Below are 4903 nucleotides of genomic sequence, written 5' to 3' on the forward strand. Positions count from 1 at the left end.
ACTTAGGGCCAAGTTGCATGTCTAAAGAGAAACTTCTCAATGTTCATGAGATCATTCTTGACAAGTTCTTAACAAGGAAATGGTTAGCATCACCCTTAACTCTTTGCATGAATCTTATCTAGTTTTCAATACTTCTCTTTGGCTTTCTTTGAGAGGAAATGTATCCCCTCTTACCTACTAGGATCTTATTAGCTTACTGTTGTAGACAACTAGAGTTCCAAGAAAGAGGACTCTACAAATGTTATCCTTAAAGACCTCTCACTTATCGCCATTTGTAACTTTAATCATGGCCAGGATTCATGTTTCAGTGTAACTGCCTTAGGGAGTTGGTACCTTGACAGTGCTTCTTCCAAGCACATTACTTCTCAAAGAAGTTTGGTTAATAATATGGAATCTATACGAGATGATCACAATGTTGTGTGCCAACAATGCCTCTTATCTAGTCAAAGGTATGGGTGAGATTTGCCTTACTACTACTAAGTGGTGAGGATCTTTTGTCTTCAAAATGTACTTTTTGTTCTAGAACTAAAGAACAATCTACTTTCATTGCCCACTCTAGCAATAGGGGGAGGGGGGTCTTAATCTTGAATTTGTAAAGATGATAAATGCATTGCCCGTGATAGAGAACAAGACAAACATATTGTGCTTTGCTAGAGCTCTCCACCATGATTTGTATGGATTGGACATGTATGACAAGTTTAATGCTGGCAGACACTTCAAATGCAATGAAAGATGGCTAGTTGTGGCATGCTAGGTTTGGCCTCAACTTGATCCGCCACCCAAATATATTTGTGAAGGATGTATCCTTGGCAAACTCTCCTACTACCAACCTTTCCTAAAGAATGCAATGGATAGAGGCTAATCACAAAAATTACAGCTCATATACCATATGTATGGTCTAATGCGGGCTACTTTGCCTTTGGGAGAAAATCTTTACTTTGTGACCATCGATTATTACAACAAATTCAGCTAGTCTTAATCCATGAAAGTAAAATTAGAGGTATTTCTCATTTTTAACACTTTCTTACTTTGGTTAAGAATGAATCTAGTTTAAAAGTCCAAACTCTCTGTACAAATAGAGTGTTGCCATATATATAGGCAGTGATGTGTGTGAACACTTAGGACCGCCGGGGCACTTTTTCCCTCTTTAGGAGGTTTTTTTCCCCGGCTTGTATATACGCCCATTATTCTAGGGCTAACTTATCTTTGTACATTGACACAATCTAAAACATTGTGTGTTGTGTGCATTCTTGCTTCTTCTTCTCCAAGCTTTGTGTGCTTTCCTGCAACCCTAATTCCAACAATTGGTATCAGAGCAGGCATCGGCTCCCAGGGCTACATCGCTAGCACCCTCCGACTCACGTTCTCCGATTGAGGTGAGCTTTCACAAGCGCTTGTAGGTCCCTATACTCTGCAGATCGGCCCGTAGGGCTGTGCGTTCTCAGAAATTACAATCTGAGGTCGTTTCGGGCTCCGTTTTTGCATTACAAGTTTTCTCGTCATTTTGTGGAGAAATTTTGACAATGCAATTTTCTGCAAAACAGGCATGCGTATTCTATTGTGGACCGTGCTACATAGCACGAGTTGTTTTCTGTTCAGTCTTTGCTCCATTAGAGGTAGCTTTTGCATCAGTTTTAGTCAGTGGCCATGGCTGATTATTACAGGTAGCTTTTGCATCAGTTTCAGTCAGTGGCCATGGCTGATAACAGCAATGATGTATTTCGCATGTTGTCTGCTGCTGCTGCTGCTGGTGCTGATGACAAATTGGATGGAGACAGCAGCTACCCACTTTGGGCATACATGATGCAGCATATTTTGGTTGCAAAAGGAGTGTGGAACATTGTGTAGGGTATGGATGTACGTCCTGATTCTGCGGATGTAGGATCTGTTGAGAATGTTACAGGTTCTAGCAGCTCTACTGCTGCTTTTTTACCCACTGCTGAACAAGCTCGTTGGGATGGTAAAGATGCTAACATCACTCCACATATTTGTTCAGCTAAAACAGCAAAACAGGCTTGGGATATTCTAGCTGGTTTGTATGCAGGTCGTAACAAGGCAAAAATCTCTTACCTGCGTAAAGAGCTAGAATCGAAGATTATGCTGGAAGATGATGACATGAATGTTTTTCTTGCTGAGATTAAAGATTACATCAACTATTTGATTTCTACTAGTGAGATTATTCCTGATCATTCTCTTGTGCAGACTCTTCTTGATGCTTTACTTGAGTCATATCAGACTTTTGCTTCCACATGGAGACTTGTTACTGAGGATAGACCTGATGTTGTCAAGTATGATACTTTAGTCAACAAGCTCTTGCAAGAAGCGCAGTCCAGGCAAAACAGGGCTAGGCAGCGTGCAATTGATCAGGCATTTGTTGCTGCCCAGCAGAGAAGAAGTGGTAAGGCAACCCTTCCACTATTTCTTCTCCTATTAGTAGGTCTACAACTTCTTCTCCTTCCACAGGTAGCAACAATAGGTCTAAGAAGGCTCTTGATAAAGGTAAGAAAAAAATTAGGTGCAACTATTGTAAGGCAACTGATCATGTCATTAAGAATTTCCCTAAGCTAAAGGCTAAAGAGGCAAACAAGAAAGAGTCAAATGCAGCCACAATAGCGGATGCTTCTACAAATGCAGATTCTACAAATGTTGTGCAGGATATAGAATGGGCGTTTGGCGTGTATTTTCAGTATGACCCATCTGTACATGATGCATGTTTGGCAGTTTCTGTTGACTCTGATGTATGGTATTTTGACAGTGGTGCTACAAAGCACATTACCTCGCATCGTGATATGTTCACTTGTCTTGAGGCTGTCCCTATTGGGAATACTGTCACATGTGCCAATAATGCTTCTTACCCAGTGAAGGGCGTTGGTAAAATTATGCTTACTACTGCAAATGGCAGCGTTTTCACACTTTTAGATGCTTTGTATGTGCTAGGGATAAAGAAGAATATATTGTCTGTCTCTGCGCTTGCTAGACTTGGACTTGTAATCAAATTTGTGGATGACAGATGTACTGTTCATGATTTGGCTTCTGGTGATACGATTATTGCATCTGGCACCTTGTTTCATGGGCTGTATAGGCTCAATTCTTATGACAAGTGTGTGGAAGATTCAGCAAATGCAGTTTTTGATGAAAAGGCAGTTTCAGATGCAAAACTATGACATGCTCGTTTTGGTCATCTGAACTTTGCTAGTTTGCTACGTTTGCAAAAATTTGATATGGTTGCTTCATTGCCCCCTCTTGAGGCACCATTGAAACATGTTTGTGAAGGCTGTATTTTGGGCAAAATGCAGTGTTCTGTGTTTCCAAAGGATGGTTCTATGTGGGCCACTCGCAAATTGCAACTTGTACATAGTGATGTATGTGGGCCTATGCAAACTCCGTCATTTGGTAAACACTCGTACCTCATGACTTTCATTGATGATTACTCAAGGCATGCATGGGTATATCCACTGAAGGCAAAGTCCAAAGTCTTTTTGTGCTTCAAATAGTTTTTGCTTATGGTGGTTGAAAATGTATCCAATTGTACTGTGGGCACCCTCTGTTCTGATTGAGGGGGGGAGTACATGTCTAAAGAGTTTGATGCATTTCTGACTAGTCGTGGGATAAAACACCAATGTACAGTGCCGTATACCCCTCAGCAAAATGGTGTTGCTGAGAGGAAAAACAGGTCACTTATGGAGATGCACGATGTATGGTCAAGAGCCAAGCTTTGCCACATGCGTTTTGGCTTGAGGCTGTCATGTGTGCTACATATGTACTCAACAGGTGTCCCACTAAGGCCTTGCAGTTTGTTACTCCATATGAAGCTTGGCATGGCAGGAAGCCTTCTATTGGTCACTTGCGTGTCTTTGGTTGCTTGGCCTATGCTTTAGTGCCTGCGCAACAATGTAGAAAATTGGATGATAAGGCTGTCAAATGCATTTTTGTTGGTTACAGTGCTGAGAGCAAGGGTTACAGATTGTATTATCCGCAGTCAAAGAGTATCTTGATTAGTCGAGATGTTGTTTTTGTGGAAGATGTTGTGCAGCCTTTGTTATCATGTACCAAAGAGATAGGTGTGAGCTCACGAGATGTATTTGATACGTTGTTGCCTCTGTTTACAGGTAGGAATTCAAAATGTACGTCCTAATGAGGTAAATATTCAGCCTATGCAGATTTCAAACGACATCATAGATCAGCCTATTTTTGATGCAGATTTACAGGATGTAATTTATGAGGATAGGGCTAAAAATGAGCAGGCTAGAGGTATGCCTAAATGGCTGGTGCAAACCTTGCGTGATAGTAAAATTGATGCACCTATCTCTAGTCGTACTCGTTTAGGTTTTCAGCATGCCTCTTATGCATCAGATTGTTATGCTTTGGCTGTGTCTAGTATGTGTGAAGAGGAAGAACCTCTTTCATTTGATGAGGCACAAAAATCAAAAAATTGGTTGGCTGCAATGCAAAGTGAATATGATGCTATAATGAAGAATGGTACATGGTCTTTGTGTGATTTGCCTATTGGGAAAAAGGTCATTGGATGTAAGTGGGTTTTTAAGTTGAAACGAAAGCCTGATGGCAGTGTTGATCGCTATAAGGCTAGACTTGTTTGCAAAGGGTTATGCTCAAGAAAAGGGCATTGATTTTGATGAGACCTTTGCTCCCACTTGTCGTATGACTACCATTCGTAGCATTTGTGCATTGGCAGTTCATAATGGTTGGAATGTGCATCAGTTGGAAATAAAGACTATGTTCTTGAATGGAGATTTGCATGACGAGGTGTATGTATCGCAGCCTCGTGGTTTTGTTCAAAGAGGGTAGGAAAACAAAGTGTGCAAGTTGAAAAAGGCTTTATATGGTTTAAAGCAAGCTCCACGAGCTTGGTATGAAAAGATACATGCATATTTGACTGCACATG

The sequence above is a fragment of the Cibotium barometz genome, chromosome 25, assembly GCF_041138505.1.
Source record: "Cibotium barometz isolate CiBa-2024 chromosome 25, ASM4113850v1, whole genome shotgun sequence".
Lineage (NCBI taxonomy): Eukaryota > Viridiplantae > Streptophyta > Polypodiopsida > Cyatheales > Cibotiaceae > Cibotium > Cibotium barometz.